General features: G+C 44.5%; 1 long non-coding RNA gene across 1 annotated transcript in view; it reads right to left on the bottom strand.

Moving 5' to 3' along the window:
* Window positions 1-1595: 1595 nt before the first annotated feature.
* Window positions 1596-17872, bottom strand: part of LOC102488560 (uncharacterized) — a 24903-nt gene continuing 8626 nt past the window's right edge. Inside the window, exons 2-3 of the long non-coding RNA XR_337628.3 lie at window positions 2506-2589; window positions 1596-1630 (exon numbers count right to left, since the gene is read on the bottom strand). This is a non-coding gene — a long non-coding RNA (uncharacterized LOC102488560). The remainder of the gene's footprint in view (window positions 1631-2505; window positions 2590-17872) is intronic.

Below are 17872 nucleotides of genomic sequence, written 5' to 3'. Positions count from 1 at the left end.
GTGCATTTGGGATGCCAAAGCCTGGCAGCCTTGCTGAGCCGGGGTGAGCTCTGAGGTCTCATGTGCAATCCACAGAATGAGAGTGATGAAAGGGCGGGGACGGCAAAAGTCACAGCCTCGTTTGGCCACTCTCCTTCCCTGTTCTCTTTTCCCAGTTTGCTTGCAGCTTTTCCTGGGAGCACGTACTTGATAAGCCATTTGTATACAGATTTCCATCTTAGGGTTTGCTGCTGGAAAAGGACGTAGGTGGACAGTCACGGACCCCTACAACCAAGAGGGTCTGCTGGGAGGATTGAGGGGTCCAGGAGCTGATGGGGCTGTAGTGCCTGGGGCAATAGAATGGGAGCCGAGGGCAGCAGGGGATCCTAGCAAACCCATCAGGTCTGGGTAAAGTCAGCCCCAACCTCACGCCATGCCAGAGATCATAGCACCATCTGATGGCGCTAACAGGCACAGAAGAACTTTTCTGACCCTTCCCCTTATTCCCTCCACAGCCTCCCCACTGCCACCCACCCAGCCAGTAGTCCAAATTCCCAAGGGAGTCAGAAGAGCAGATCTCAGTAAAATACAGAAAACAGGACCAGCAGATGGTGTGGTGAAGGCACTGGATCCCGCATGGCCAACTACACGGTTAGAGTCTCAGTTCTGGAAGCTTGGAGAACACACTAGGCATGTGTGCATGCATGCCCAAAATCCCAAGAGGAAAGTGGAGAAGGGAGTGCAGAGTGGCCATCCCCCAGCGGGTGATTTCTCACTTGCCCTTTCTCTCCCCCTCTCTGCCACCCCAACTCTGCCAGCAAGTGTACACGCCAAATGGCAAATGTTAAAATAAGAAGAAATAGAAAAAATAGCTATCAGTCCCACTGCCCTGTCTGTGGTGAGCCCCAGCAGGATCAGGGAGGGAAGAGTCTTAAAAAAAGCGGACTGGTACACTGGATTGTGCATTCTCATCTCAGAACCCACGTTCTGTTTTGTGTCTTATGGTGACCAATAGACCTGTTTGTCTCAGATGACCAGCAGAGTCATGGGGGCCGCCTGAGCTTTCATGTAGAGAAGGAAACGGACAGCAGCCGAGGGAAAATGGGCAACAATAATAAAATGACTTCCATGGGGATGTTGCCCAGGTCCAGCATGTTCAACACACACTCGCTCACCTAGTATACGCTTGGCCCAGTGCCACTGTTACTGTGTTATCACTGATCTGCTAGACACAAAACTTCACAATTCATGGAAGAAGGTCCGTCGGCGGAGCAGCAGTAAAACGCCATGTTCTGGGAGGCTGACCTAGACGGGAGGGTTTGAGGTTCGAGTTCAGAGGTCCACCTCCCTCCTCAGTCTGCTAGGTGAGCGTATGTCCATGATCTCGGGCTGGCTGAGACTAGAGTGGGTTGGGGCATCAGGACCTTACTGAGGGTGCTGTCTTTCTGTCTCCCTCATTCATGGAGGAAATGATCAAATACACTTTTTTTTAAATAGCTCATAGAAAATATGTATCATGAAAAAACTGTATGGATTTCATTTTTTTTTGCACCAGAATAAATTCATAGTGTAATTCCATTTTTCCTTGAATTTCCATTTTTCCCCTCATTTCTTCATCGCCCCTCAAACAGACACATTGTCAACAAGAATGCTGTGGGGAGAATCGAGGCAAAAAGAGCAGTTAAGAGGCTGCTAAGGTTGGGGCCAGCAGGTGGCATGATAGTTAAGGCAGCTGGACTCCCACAGGACTGACCACAGTTCAAGTCCTGGACCTGGCAACTTGCTTTCTCACTTTCCTCTCTCTCTGTCTGTCTCTGGTCAACTTCGAAAAAATAAAATAAAATAATGACAATGAATAATTTTTTAAAAAAAAAAAGAAAAGAAACTGCTGGGACCAGCAGTTGGCATAATGGCTATGTCATTGGACTCCCACCTAGTCAACTGTGGTTCAAGTCCTGGACCCGGTGGCTTAAATTCACACCAAGTGTGTGTGTGTGTGCATGCCCAAGATCCCAAGAGAAGAATGGAGGAGAAGGGATTGTGGCGTGGCCATCCCCCTGGGGGGTGTTTTCTCGCTGTCTATCTCTCTGTCTTTCTGGCAAGCACACATGCCCTATGGCAAAAATCTCTAAAAAAAAAAAAAAAAGAGGCTGCTAAGGTAAGAGACGAGGTGCTGGCCCCATGGCCTGATGGTTAAGGCAGCTGCATCCCACATGGCCAATCTCATGATTCAAGTTCTAAACCTGATGGCTTGAGAAACATTCAGGGAGCATGTGCATGTGTGCCCCAAATCCCAACAGGGTGGAAAAATGTAGGCGAAGAGATTGTGGCATGACCATTCTCCATGGGGCGGGGGAGGTGGTGCTTTCTCACTTTCCTCTTCTTTCTGCCTCTCAGGCAAGCACACACACCCTCTGGCAAATTTTACCAAAAAAAGGCGATGTAGCTGATATGGGGAATACTACTCTGAGCCCCTTGAATCCTTGTCCTCCCTCTGCTATTGAAGCTGGAAAGTTACTCACCTACCTGGACTCCGCTGTAGCTACAGAGAGACATGTGAGATGGCTCTGGCCAATGAAGTGCAGACGGATGACTCTGGTGAGGAGTTCTCTTCCCAACAAAAAGACAAAGATTCTCAATTAGGAGTTATGATCTGGAATGCGGGCATGATGCTTAGAGAAGCAGCAACTATCTTGTGGTCATGAGAACCAAAGCCAACACTAAAGATGGTAAGATAGAGTAGAAGCGGCCAGAGCTTCTGATAAAATTCTTGGGCTTCTGTTCCTGTCCTGCACTGCTTGCCTCAGACTTCTCTTTGCACATGATAACACAGCCTTTACCTCGTTAAGCCACTGTGGCAGTTTCCTGTTACTCAGTCCTAGCTGGTATAAGGGCCTGGCCTAGAGAAGTCACAAAGGACAGGGAGAGGAGATGGGTGACACTAGGGTGGTAGAATGATAAGGTGGGATGCCTGTTCAACATGGTGGAAGGAGGGAATCAGGAACAAAAGAGTGAGTGTCTTGGGGCCGGCAGGTGGTGTGGTGGTTAGGGCACTGGACTTCCACATGGGCTGTTGTTTGAATCTCAGACCTGGCAACTTGCTTCCCCAATTTCTCTCCCTCTCTGTGTCTCTTTCTGGTGAGTACAAATTTTAAAATATAATAATAATAAATAAAATTAAATAAATAATTCTAAAACTTAAAGAAAAAAAAAAGAGTATCTTTCCCTGCATAAGGAATAGAGATATAAAAATATTTTAGGGTAGTAAAATTAGAGGCAAATAATTATCATTTTACTACGTTTATATGGACTGAAGTATGCCTCCCCAAAATTCATATACGGAAGCCCTAATGATGGTATTCGGAGATGGAGCCTTGCGAGATAACTAGGTTTCATAAGGTCATGAGAGTGGGGCCCTCAAAACAGGATCAGGGCCCTTAGAGGAAGAGGAAGTGACACCGTAGAGGTTGCTAGAACTCTCCCTCTGCCGAGTTCACAGTGAGAAGGCAGCCAGCCACCTTTCACTACCTCTTCTCCTGTCTTTCTCACTCCACTCCTGGGATTTCTGGGATCATCCCTCATGGAAGCTACTGACCCTTCAATCCTTGTTTCTAGGTCTCCTTCTGGGGGAACCAAACTATGGCACAGCCCAAACTTTCCTGAGTGGCTTTCTTAGAGTTGGCTAGGGTGAGGCAGGGCTGTGTAGCAGGAAAGGCCACAGCCCTCTCCCCACAGTGCAAAGACACCCTTCCATAATGCCCCTCAGGAATCTCTGCAGGTCCTCTGCTGGTGTAGGCTGCAGGAGTGGGCAGGGGATGGCTTCTATAATGCCCTCCCATAATGCCCTCTTATAATTAGAGGTTGCTATGCCCTTCCATAATGCCCTTCCATAATGCCCTCCTATAATTCCCTCCCATAATGCCCTCCCATAATGCCCTCCCATAATGACCTTTCATAATGCCCTCCCATAATGCCCTTGCCTAATGCCCTCCCATGATGCCCTTTCATAATGCTCCTCAGGAATCCCACTAGGTCCTCTGCCAGTATAGACCACAGGGGTGGCAGAGGGGTGGGCAGGGTATGGCTAGGTAGCAGAAGCACTTCTGTCCTTGCTTAGCTTGACCTGCAAGACAGTCACAGCTCCTATAGGTTTTAGTACCTATTGTCCCCAGCTTGGGGTTGGGGGGATTGCAGTGTGGCAAGAGCCCATCAAGGTTCTCTCTCTCTCTCTTTTAAAGTACACACATAAAAATAAATAAATAAATAAATAAATAAATAAATAAAGTACACTTTGTTCAATAGTACACACATAAAAATAAATAAATAAATAATGTACACAAACTTTGTTCTTTATAGATTTTTGCCTTAGGGAGTGCACACTCACTGGAGAGAGAGAGAGAGAGATAAAAACACAAACAGGGAGAGGGATGGCCATGCTGAAATCCCTTCTTCTTTCTTCTAGGATCTTGGGCGCGCATGCACAGGTGCCTGGCCTGATTTTCAAGCTGCTTGGTCCGGTACACAAACCATGTGGGAGAGCAATGATGTAACTACTCAACATCTGCTGATCCCAAGACATAAATTTTTTAAAAAGAAAGAAAAGGAGACCAGCAGGAAGGTAGCATGGTGGTTGAGGTGCTGGCCTGAGGTGCTGGACTCCCACATGGCTGACCATGGTTTGAGTCCCAAACCTGGGGCTTGCTTTCTCATCTCCTTTTCTCTCTGTCTCTCTCTGGTCAAAATTGAATAATAATGATAATAAATAAAAGTAAAAATAAATCTTTAAAAAAAAAGAAAGAAAAGAAAAGAAAGCCCTTGGACAAAAAGACATAGAGCCTGCTCCAGATGACAGCCAGTGAGTGCCTCACTGGAGCCAGGCGACATGGGCAGGGAGGTCGCTAGCATCAGTTGGGCGTGCTTGAATGAAAAGGACCCTGGATCCATGTTTCCACAGCAGAGTTTCTGATCTGTCCTCTAAGGATCCCAGACTGGGGCGAAAAGGACCGAAGAGAGACTCTTCAGCAGTCTTAAACGTAGTGGGCAAAGGTGTGAGTTTCCTGCGGGTCAGAGACCACAGAAGGACCAAGGCCTGAGCAGCCTCTGTGTCCCAACCTCAAGGGACACAGTGACCCCAAAGTGACCTGGGCAGCAAGAAGCTAGGGGCTGAAGGGTGGTCAGGACTCCTACATCAGAGAGAAGGGCAGAGGGGAAGGCTCCATGGCGACCTGTGAGGACCCCACAGAGGGGCTCCTTGCAAGGAGTTCCACCCTTTTCTCCCAACAGCCCCTGAGCCCTTGCTCATGCTCCTCCCAGGTCTCTGGGACGTGGTCAGGCTTGGGCTTGGGGGAGGGAGGGGAAGAGCAGTAAATGGAATTGGGAATTGTTCTCAGCTGCAAATGACCAAGACAACCTGGGATCTGCCCGCAAGACTGTGAGAGAAATAGAAGACGACATTGTGTGTCCCACACCTGACTGAGACAGGTAGGTACATCGGTTAGGACAGCTAGCTGGGAGCACCAGGCACAGAGCGGGTTGGAGGTGGGGTCCTCGAGGGCAAGCCCACTTAATCCTCTCAACAACCTTGCGGGGATGGTGTCTGTCCCTATCGTACAGCTGAGAAACTGAAGCTTGAAGAATCTAACAGCTCGGAACCATACAGACAATGCACAGCAGAGTCCATGTCTACACTCAGGCAAGTTTAATTCTGAACTAGTTCGTCAAGAAGTAGACAGATAGGGAACCAGCAGCTAGCATAATGGCTATGTCGCTGGACTCCCACGTAGTCAACCGCGGTTTGCATCCCGGACCCGGTGGCTTAGAACTCACGCCAGGTGCGTGTGCGTGCGTGCCCAAGATCCCGAGAGGAGAATGGAGGAGAAGGGATTGCGGCGTGACCATCCCCCCTAGGGGGTGATTTCTCACTTTCTGTCTCTATGTCTCTCTCTGTCTGTCTGGCGAGCACACGTGCCCTACAGTGAAAACCTCTCAAAAAAAAAGTAGACAGATACATTATAGTCTATCCCTCTGTCTGGCGAGCACACGTGCCCTATAGCAAAAACCTCTCAAAAAAAAAAGTAGATACATTACAGTCTATCCACACAATCGACACTACACAGGAATGAGAAGAAATGAATGAGTGATGTATAACAGAACATGGAAGAAACTGAAAAGACATTATGCTGAGTGAAAGGAGGCAGACCCCACAGACTACATTCTGGAGGATTCCGTTTATACGAAATTCTAGAAACAGCAAAGCACAGAGACAGGAAGCAGATCCGTAGTTGCCAGGGACCAGAGGCAGGGAGGGCAAGGGTCCATGGGACACTTTCTGGGGTGGTGGAATGTTCTGCACCACGAAGCTGGGGGGCTGACACAAGTGTATGCATTTGTCAAAACTTAGAATTGCGGCGACAGTCCCATGGCCTAATGGTTAAGGGAGTTACATCCCACATAGCCACGTGGGGTTCAAGCCCCAGCTTCCGTGGCTTAAAAAACATGTCGGGCATGTGTATGTGTGCATTTGTGTGTGTACGAAATCTCAACAGGATAGAGAAATGGAAGCGCAGGAGTTGTGATGTGATCATGCCCTACTGGGGGGGGTGTGTGAAGGTACTTTCGCCCTCTCTCATTCTCTGTCTCTGGTGACTGCACACACCCTCTGGGAAACACAAACAAACAAAACAAAACCTTAGAATTGTCTACTTAAAACAGTATGTTTGGGCCAGCCTGTGGCATTGAGGTTGAGGCAGCTAGAGCTCACATGGCTGACTGAGCAGTTTGAGTCCCAAACCCAGAAAGTTGAAAAATACTTTGTGTGTGTGTGTGTGTGTGTGTGTTCATGCCTAAAATTCTGAGAAGAGAATGTAAGAGAAGGGATTGCAGCATGGTCATGCCCCCTGGAGGGGGGCACAGTCAAATATGTAGAATCCAGCACCTTAGCCTGCATGCCATCTGTTGGCCCAAAGCAGAATTTTTTTTTGGATACTATGCACATTATCATCAACAGGTAATTATCCATTTCTATGTCTTGTCTATTTTCTCCTTAATTTCTTTTCTTACACTCTCCCCTTTCTCCCACCCTCTTCCCATACTGTCTCCAGTACCCATAACCATTTTCAATGCTTCCATGTCCTCTAATCTTTCAGTTTCCACCATAGAGTGTGGACAGTCAGTATATATTGAGTGGAGACATACAATGTTTCTTTTTCATAGCCTACCTTGCTTCACCCAGCAGTAAATCTTCCATGTTTCTCCACTTTCTAACAAATGCCAGGGTCTTATTATTTTTTACAGCTGAGTAGTATTCCACAGAGTATATGTGTCACACTTTTTCTACCCATTCATTTGTTTGTAAACATTTGGGTGGGTTCCATGTCTTAGCAATTGGAAACAATGCTGCAATAAACATAAAAGTACAAGCACTTCTCTGACTGAGTTTTCTCCTGTCTTATTATATGGTAGTTCTATTTGTAGATCTTTGAGGAACTTCCATACTGTTCCCCACAGTGGCTGGGCCAATTTATATTCCTACCAACAACGTAGGAGCGTTCCCCTTTCACCACATCCTCACCAGCACTTACCATATTTTGTGTTTTTTTTTTTTTTCATCTTTGCCATTCTGATTTGGGTTAGGTGGAATCTCATTGTGGTTTTGATCTGCATCTCCCTTACGATGAAGGATGTTGAACATTTTTTTCATATGCTTTTTGGCTGCTCACATGTACTCCTTAGAGAGTTGTTTGTTCAGCTCATTTTCCCATCTTTCAATTGAGCTCATCTTTTTTTTTTTTTTTTTTTAAGTAAGCCATCCGAGTTCTCTGTGAATTCTGGTTATCAATCCCTTATCTGAGGCATAATTTACAAAAATATTCTCCCTTTCTGATGGCTGTCAATTCACACTAGTTACTGTGTCTTTTGCTGTGCAGAAACTTCTTAATCTGAGGTAAACCCACTTGTCTATTTTTGGTATTATTGCCTGTGCTTTGAGGGTCTTATTGAAGAAGTCTTTGCCTACCCCAATGTCTCCCAGAGTTTCCCCAGTATTTTCCACCAGTAGCTTCATAGTTTGAGGAAAGGAAAACCTCTTTAGCAAATGGTACTGGAAAAACTGGGTACCCACATGCAGAAAGATGAAACTGGACTACTGTCTCTCTCACCATTAACAAAAATCAACTCGAAGTGGATCAAAGATCTAAACCTAAGTGGAAATTTTAAAAGAGAGAGAGAAAACAGCAAGTAGCAGAGCCGAGCAGGGGAGAGGGGGCAGGGATGGAATCACAGAGGAAATACGTGACTGGAAGGAGCGTTGGAGAATTCTAGCCCGATAGCCCCACTGCCACTTATATGGGGGATACTGAGACCCTAAGAAAGGACCAGAGCAGTGGCAATGGCTCTGCGGGTTGTTTACCTCCCTGTATCAGTCATTCAACAAACACTGGCAGTCAGCTCTCTGTGTTCTACAGCGCCAGCATCAGGGTCAAACAGGGCAGAGGTCCAGCTCTCTGGAAGCCAGCAGCCCAGAGTGGGGTTCAGCCAGACCCCTTGGAAAGCTACGTTCCATGTTTCCCAGACTCCCTGCATGAGTTACTGAGCTATTCACAAAAGCAGGGCTGTATACAGAGTTGAGGAGCCTAAAGCTTATTCAGGAAGCCCTCTTGTGAAAAGAATAATTAGAGATTATAAATGCAAAATTGGCTACAAAAGCAGAAGGGGTATGCACAGGCAAAACGTCCCAAAGCCGAAGCTGCTTTTGTTTTTACAATTCCTCTAACCACCAGATTCAAAAAGTACTGAACTAGACCCGCAGCTCCCTCTAGTGGATATGTGCAGAAAGGCCTCAAGGAGCAGGAGACTGACACACCCACCCAGGCACCTTAAACTAGGCAGGAAAATTTAATCATTGCCTTCCTAGAACCTTCCTTACCAGCCTAGCTTGCCCTTCCCAACCCCAGGGTTGTATAATTGTAATTAGAGGTCATCGCTGGGCACGCAGGTGTACAGTTACTTGTTTGATTTGGGGCAAGTAACTTTGCCCCATTTCGTTTCCTGAAATAAGCTCTATCTTCACAAGTTTAAATAAGCACAGAGGATGGCTATAAGGATTACGAAGATGGCTCACATGTAGGTGAGCCTTATACAAATGATACTTTTATATGTCAGTTTAGTTTGGGTTTTGGTTTTTCCATAGGGGGCGTGTGTGCGCCAGAGAGGAGAAAGAGAGACAGAGAGAGAGAAAGCGAGAAATCATCCCCCAGGAGGGATGGCCATGCCGCTATCCCTTCTCCACTCTCCTCCGGGATTTTTGGGCATACACATACATGCAACCAGTGTGAGTTTCAAGCTGCCAGGTCCAGGATTTGAACCGCAGTCAGTTGCGTGGGAGACTAATCTCATAGCCACTGTACCACCTGTTAGCCCTGTAAGTTTGTTTGTTTGTTTGTTTGTTTTTCAAAGAAAATGTGTTAGCATTGACATCTTTTTTCCTGCTTCTGAATCAAATCTTCCAAAGAAATCACTTTTGTTATGTACTCTCAAAGGACCCAGGGCCTAATAATACCATGCAAGGTAAAGAAGAGGTAATACTTACCTCGTGCCCTAGCCCACGGACTCCCAGAGAGTGAACTGGAAGTTTAATCACCTCCACATTCCCCTGACCACACACCTCACTGGCTCATGGGCCAATACGGCCTTTAGAAAACGTCACTGCAGGGCCAGCCCTGTGAGCAGCGTTTCAGCCCTGTGTATAGGGAGCCAGATCCCACATGGCAGACTGCAGTTCAAATCCCATTTCAGTGGCTTGAAAACCACACTGGGTATATATGCATGCATGCCCAAAATCCCATATGGAGAAATGGAGGAAAAGGGATTGTGCCATATTGGGAGGATGCTCTTTTTCTCTCCCTCTCTCTCTCTGGCGAGTTCATGCTTTTGACAATAAAGAAAGAATGAGGAACCAGTTACCAGTTACATTACAGGATGTCCTTAATTTGAGCGCTGTCTGGCGTTTGCTCATAATAAGACTTAGGCTGTGAACTTTGGGTATGAATATTATAGGAGTGGTGTTTTAGTCTCAGTGCATTATATAGGGAAGCATGTGGTGTCATTGCAAGTGATGACGGGTTTTTTTTAAAGGTGTTTTTGGAACAGGGCACGTGTACTCACCGGAGAGACAGAGAGAGACAGAAAGCGAGAAATCACCCCCAGGAGGGATGGCCACACCACCATGCCTTCTCCTCCCTTTTCCGCTCGGGATCTTGGGCACGCATGTGCACACACCCCCGGCGTGAGTTTAAGCCCCGGGGTCCAAGACTTGACCCGCCGTCAACTATGTGGGAGTCCATTATGCCATCTGCTGGCCCCAGCGATGGCCACTGACAGAGTGGCAGCTTCTTTGAGATGATGGAACTAACCCATTACTCTTCAAACCTCAGCCCCTGGAGCAGCATTCTCTGACCACATTCACCTCAATGAGTTATTATGCTCATTGCCAAATTCACCTCATTCATCATCATTGTTTTCTCCACTTACTAGTCGGATTTCCTCTGCAAGGAAGCACCTTTCCTCTAGAACTTTACTTACTTACTTTTATCAGTGGAGTAAATGATTCCTACTCTATTCGGTAACTGTACTTCGTTAACACCATTATTTATTTCCATGCCCAGATGTCCCAGATTTGGCCAGTAAGAAAGGAGAAGAGTAGGTTTGGGGCAGAGTGGGAACTGAGTCATTCCAGAACGTCGGTCTTCAGCATCTAGAACTCAGAGACTGAGGGCAGAGTAATGGGATATCAATGGTCATTCATCATGTTGTTTGCTCGTTTATGTAGCCAGGTTATATATAAGAAACACTTGCAGAGAGAAGAAGGAAAGGAACTCTGAACCCTTCCCTCTGGAGTTTGAGGCATTACATTTTGTACACATAAATTATATGTGTATCTTGTGGAGATATATATATATATCCATATGTATCTATGAGATATACAGACAGAGGTGGGAGTGGCCTCGATTGAAAGGGCAGATCCTGGGAGGCAGTTTGTCCTGGCACGGGGAGCTGGAAGTCAAGGGGCATGACAGATAATCCAGACTCAGCCCTGAGAATTCTGTCCTCACAGAGCAGTGACAGTCCAGACATCTGGTACTGTGGGTGTGCCTTGGGAGCAAGGCACGGCTGTCCATCCCTCTGAAGGAACTCATTCCTGAGGAGCTCCTGGGACACTCAGGGACCAAGCATTTTTGCCATGTGACTCCCCAAGGCAGAGAGGTGAAAGGAAGTGAATTGGGGTCATAGGCAGTAGGTAGCTCTATTGAAGCCATATCATTGCAGATACTCAGAAGGTAACAAGGTCATCAGGGAGGGCTTCTGGGAATAGGAGAGGAGTAATGGAAGCTAAATGATGGGTATGTGCAAAAACCTCCTGGCACCTGGGAAATTGGGGGACACCCTACAGAAAGCTGGACCCCTTCTGAGTAAATTAAGTGAGGGCTCAGAGCTGTTGCCATTTAATCAAGTTTTTTTATGTGAGCCTGTCTGAAGTCCCTCGACTGGGGGATTTACGGGTTACATTCTGTGAATCCTGATTCATTGGGCCAGAATTATCAACCTTCAGTCAGAAAGGAAAAAAGAAAACGTGTTTTCCAAAATCCAAGCTCCCAGACACTAGCTAAGGCCTAATTTGCAAGAAGGCTTCCTGTAGAAAACAGTCTTCAGTCTGCAAAATTGTCTTTCTGCACCCAGGTGTTTTTGTCCCCGACTCCTTTTGAGATTAGATTAGATTATGACTTTATATCATTTTATGTTTTTGGTTTTGAAAAATTTGGAAGTTTTTGTAGCATTATTTCTTCAAATTTTTTATGTATTTTTTTTAATCCATTCTCTCTCCTCTTTCAGGTACTCAAATTGCATTTATATTAGGCTGAAAGTCCCACAGTCCTGTGAAATGCTTCATCTTTTGGGTCTTTCTTTTCTCTGTGTTTCATTTTGGATAATTTCTATTGCTGTGTCTAAAAGAAATCTTTTCTTCTTCAGTGTCCAATTGGGTATTAATCTCACCTAGTGCATTTTTTTTTTAAATCTCAGACACTGTAGCTTTCTTCTCTAGAAATTTGATTTGATTCTTTTTTAACATTTTGGCACCTTTACTGGAGTATAATTGACATATATTATTAAACTGAATTTTTAAAAGTTTTACACTTGACACATAATAATTGTAAATATATATGGGACACAGTGAGATATTTCAATGCATGTATACATTTTGTGGTGATTAAATCAGGGTTTTAACAAATTCATCACCTCAAACATTTATCATTTCTTTGTGGTGAGAGCATTCTAAAAGTATGGTTACTTTTAAATATACAGTACTGGGTCCGACAGGTGGTGTAGTGTTTAAAGACACTGAGCATCCACATGGCCAACTGGTTCAAGACACAGACCAGGCAGTTTGCTCTTTCTCTCTTTATCTTTCTCTGATCAAATTAAAAAATAATAATGAATAAAGTTGTATAAAATAATTCTTTTTTTAAAATGATAAATAAATAGGGACCAGCAGTCGGTGTAATGGCTATGTCGCTGGACTCCCATGTAGTGGACCGCAATTCGAGTACTGGACCCAGTGTCTTAAACTCATGCTGGGCACGTGTGCATGCATGCCCAAGATCCCGAGAGGAGAATGGAGGAGAAGGGATTGTGGCGTGGCCATCCCCCTTGGGGAGTGATTTCTTGTTTTCTGTCTGTCTCTCTCTGTCTTTTTGATGAGCACACACGCCCTATAGCAAAAAAACTCTCAAAAATAAATAAATAAATAAATAAATAAATAAATAAATAAACAGTACTGTTGGAGCCAGCAGATGACATGGTGGCTAGGACTTTAGATTCCACACGGCTGACTGCAATTCACCTTCTGTACCTGGCAGCTCAAAAACCAGGCTGGTGTGATTTTTCCATCACATGTGTGTGCACACGTGCCCAAAATCCCAAGAGGAGAATAGAAGTGATTGCAGTGTGGCTATCCCTTGGGGGATTTCTCACTTTCCCCCGTCTGTCTCTCTCTGTGTCTCTCTGGCAAGTGCAGGTGATCTATGGCAAAAACCTAAAAAAAGTTCTTAAAATACAATATTGTTAACTAGAGTCACCGTACCGTGCAAGACAACAGAACTTATTCCTCTTACCTGACTGTAATTTCATACCCAACAACCAATCTCTCCCCACCCTCCATTAACCCCATTCCATTCTCTACTTCTATGGGATCAGCCTTTTAAATTCCACAAATGAATGAGATTATGCTTCCTGTGCCTGGCTTATTTTACCTAATATGTTAGATATGTCCTCTATTGGCTGCAAATGACAGGGTCTCATTCTTTTTTATAGCTGAACATTATTCCATTGCATATATATATACATATATACACATGATGTTTTCTTTATCCAGTCATCTGTGGATGGACACTTAGATTAAGTCCATATCTTGGCTATTGTGGATAATGCTGCAATGAACATGGAACTGCAGGTATCTCTTCAACATACTGATGTCACTGCCTTTGGCTAAGTACCCAGTAGTGTGATTGCTGTATGCCATGGTAATTCTATTTTTAGCTTTTTGAGGAACCTCCACACTGTTTTCCATAATGGCTGTTCTAGTTCATATTCCCATCCAAAGCGTGAGCTTCCCCTTTGTAGGCTGGTTCTGTAGTGCAGTGGTCATGCTCAAGAGAAGTCGGATTGCACATGGCGACCAGAGCTCAAACCCCTGGCCTGGCCAGCTTGAAACATGCTAAGAACCCACACAGGTGCTCAGGATCTAAGGATCTGGCTGGAGGACTGGAAGAACAAGTTCACAGCATGGCCAGACCCCGTGGAGGGTTCCTCTGTTTTTCCCTCACTGGCTTACATGTGCACACATGTGAAGAAAGAAAAAAATGTAAAGAGTTTCCCTTTTTCTACATCCTTACCAGTATTTGTTATTTCTTTTTGTGTCTTTTTGATAATAGTCATTCTAATAGGAGTGAGGTGATATCATTGTGGTTTTAGTAATGTGAAGCATTTTTCAACACCTATTGGTCATTTGTATGTCTTCTTTTGAGACAGAAAGTCTTGTCCATTTTTAATCAGATTATTTGGGAGTTCTTTTTTTCTTACTTGAAGCTGATACTTTTAAAATGTGGTATTTCATGAAGTTTTCACCTGTTCTGTCAACTGTTGAGAGAAAGGTAATGAAGTCTCCAAATACGATTATGGGTTTGTCTATTTCTCCTTTTACTCTCAGTTTTTTGTTCATGTCTTACAACTCATCAGTTAGTGCTTACACACAGGATTGTTGTGTATTCCAGTGGACTGATCCTCTTATTATACATTTCACAATGTCTAGCTATTTTCTTTACTCTGAAATTTATTCTATCTGATATTAATATAGCAACTCCTAGTTTCCTTTCATTGTTTGCATGACGTATCTTTTTACATTATTTTCACTTTCAACCTACTTGTATCATACTTGAAGCAAGTTTCTTGTAGACAACATACAATTGGGTTCATGTTTTTAAATCCACTCTGCTAATCTCTTTTTTTTTTATTTTGCTAGAGGGCACATGCACTTGCTAGAGAAAGATAAAGGAGAAAGTGAAGGAAAGTGAGAAAGCACTCCTCACGGGGTGGGGGGGGGTAACCACTCCTCAGTCCCTCTCTTCCATCTCTCCTCTTGGGATTTTGAGCATACAAGCACATGTACCCAGCACGCCTTTCAAGCACTGGTCATGTACGATCCAGCTGCCCCAACCACCATGCCACCAACTAGCCCTGTATCTCTAGTTTTCAGTTGGTGTATTTAAACCACTTATATATAATGGAATTATTAATATATCAGAGCTTAATTCTGTCATTTAATTTTCTGTTTTCTGGTTATTCTCTCTGTTTTTCATTTCTCTGTTGTTGTTTTTTAATGTTTATTTATTTCCTTTGAGAGAGAAAGAGAAGCACCCTCAGCGGAGTCTTTGTGACACAATTCTCCTCAAAGCCTTGACACCACAAGCTTGGGGGCATATCAGCATATTCAGATAGACTTGAGATAAGTTCCTGGAGGTTTCCCATATGCTCTCCCGTATCCTACAGCAACACGCCTGCTCCTGCACTGTGGCTGAGCTAACCTCTGCCGCTTTTTCCTGCTCGCTTGTGGATAGCTCAAAACATTTTTTAGAATTCCATTTGTTTTATCTACAGTGTTTTAGTTCATCTCCTGAATAGCTTTCTTAGTGGTTGCCTTAGATACTGCATTATATATGTAACTAATCAGTTTACTGCTGTCAGGTTACCAGTTTAAGTGAAGTACAGCAACCTTGCCCTCTTTCTGTCGTTCCACCCTCCATTTGGAACCTCATCACACAGTGTTATGCTATCTGCTTTATTGTTAAATACACAAATATATTATCAAATATAGTTCAGAAGACTCAAGAATAAAAGGCAAGTCTATTGTATCTACCCATTCTTATTTACCATGTTCTTTTCCCCCTCTGATGTTCCAAGATTTTCTAAAAATTAGAGTCTCAATTTCGTTTTGTGTGTGTGTGTGTGTGTGTGTATGTGTGTGTGTGTATGTGTGTGTGTATGTGTGTGTATGTGTGTGTGTATGTGTGTGTATGTGTGTGTATGTGTGTATGTGTGTGTATGTGTATGTGTATGTATGTGTATGTGTATGTGTATGTGTGTGTGTATGTGTGTGTGTATGTGTGTGTGTGTGTGTGTGTATATATATTTAAGTTTTGTTGTGGGGCACATGCTTTCACCAGAGAGAAAGGTAGAAAGGGAAAGCTGTCTGGGTATGTCTGGGTATTCCTTAGCCTAGTCAAACTGTTTTTCTGTAGCCATGACAGAGCCCATGTACACACACACGAGAGTGAGGGAGAAAGAAAGAGAGCGGTACACCCTCCATGGGTCTGGTCATGCGACCTTCCCCTTCCTCCAGTCCTGAGCCTGTCCAACCCCGGACATTTAATCCCAGTGTGTTTCGGACGAACAGACTGGGAACTCGGCCACGATCACCACATAGGATCCAGCTTCCTTGAGCAGCACGTTAGCACTGTGCCACCATGACGGCCAGCCAAGTTCAACTGACACATAAAATTAACAGTCATAGATACTTTCCCTGGGCATGGGACTCTGGATTGATCATTGTTTTCTTCAAGTACCTGAAAAATATAATTCCACTTCCTTCAGGCTTCTGTGGTTTCTCATGAGACATTTACTCTCACTCAAATTGCTTTCCCTCTGTAAGTCATGTTCCTTTTTCTCTAGATGCTTTCAAGGCTTTTTCTTTGTATTATTTTTTGGGGTTTTTTGTTGTTGTTGTTGTTAAGAATTATTTACTGAGACCAGCAGTTGGCATAATGGCTATGTCACTGGACGCCCATGTAGTCGACCATGGTTCGAGTCGCGTACCAGGTGGCTTAAACTCATGCTGGGCACGTGTGCATGTGTGCCCAAGATCCCAAGAGGAGAATGGAAGATAAGGGATTGCGGCGTGGTCATCCTCCCTGGGGGGGAGGGGGGGTTGTGAGGGGGTGACTTCTTGCTTTCTGTCTCTCTGTCTTTTTTTTTCTTTTTCTTTCTCTCTCGCTCTCTCCCCAGGGGGGATGGCCACTCCATGATCCCTTCTCCTCCATTCTCTTCTCAGGATCTTGAGCATGCACGCACATGCGCCTAGCATGAGTTTAAGCGACTGGGTCTGGGACTCGAAATGCTGTCGACTACATGGGAGTCCAGCGACTACATGGGAGTCCAGTGACACAACCATTACACTAACTGCTGGTCCCCCATCTCTCTCTGTCTTTCTGGCGCACAAGCCCTATAGCAAAAAACCTCTCCCCTCAAAAAAGAAGAATTATTTATTTACTTAATTCCATTTGTTATTATTTTTTTAGTTTGGCCAGAGAGAAAAACAGAGAAAGCGAAAGCAAGAAAGCAAGCCACTAGGTCCAAGACGTGAACCGTGATCAGCCATGTGGGGATCCAGCACCTTTAACCACCACACCACCTGCTGGCCACTCTTTGTATTCAGTTTTCAAAAGTTTATAATATGTCTTGGTATTGATTTCTTTGGCTTTTTCCCTTTTGGAATTTCTTTTCAGCTTCATGAATCTCTAGGTTTTGTCTTCTGCCAAATTGGGAATTCTCAGCCACTACTTATGCATGTTTTTACTTCCACCCTCTTTCTCTCTCCTTCTGGAATTCCAATGTTAAGTCTTTTGTTATAGTGCCACAGTTCCCTGAGACTCTGCTTACTTCATTTCAGTCTATTTTGTTTCTGTTTTATATTGTTTTATCTTCTTTCACCGGTTTCTCCCCTCTCTGTTCTGCTGAGTTCATCCACTGAGTTTTTATTAGTTATTGGTTATTATTTAGTACTTTCCATTCCAAATTTCTAGTTAGTGCTTCTTTATCTTTCATTTCTTTGCTGAAACTTCCTATTTCTTTACTGAGATTCAAGTGTTTCATTTGTTTCAAGTATGTCAATAATGGCTCATTGAAGTATTTTCATTAGAGCTGCTTTAAGATAACTTTAATATCTCTGTCATCTTGCCATTGGCATCTCTTGGTTCTTTTTTTTATCCAGTTTTAGATCCTCCTGGTTCTCAGTATAATGCATCATTTTGGACTGAGAACTGGATATTGTGTGTATTATGTCATGAGCCTCTGGCTCTTAGTTAAAGCTTCTATTGTAGCTGCCTTTCTCGGAAGGAGGAAAGGGTGGCATATCATTACTGCCCTCTAGGGGGAGAAGTGCAGGTGGTCACTACTGATGCCAGAAGGGGACGCTCCTTCTTACTCCTGGGTGGGAGTGAGAGTTCTTCCCTTACTCAGCCTCCACAGTCATGTCCCTAGATGGGAGGGATAGGAGTGCCTCATTCCT

Source organism: Tupaia chinensis, unplaced genomic scaffold (assembly GCF_000334495.1).
Source record: "Tupaia chinensis unplaced genomic scaffold, TupChi_1.0 Scaffold148234_1, whole genome shotgun sequence".
NCBI lineage: Eukaryota > Metazoa > Chordata > Mammalia > Scandentia > Tupaiidae > Tupaia > Tupaia belangeri.
Note: the sequence above shows the minus strand (reverse complement) of the source record. Positions and strands in the feature narration are given on the sequence as shown.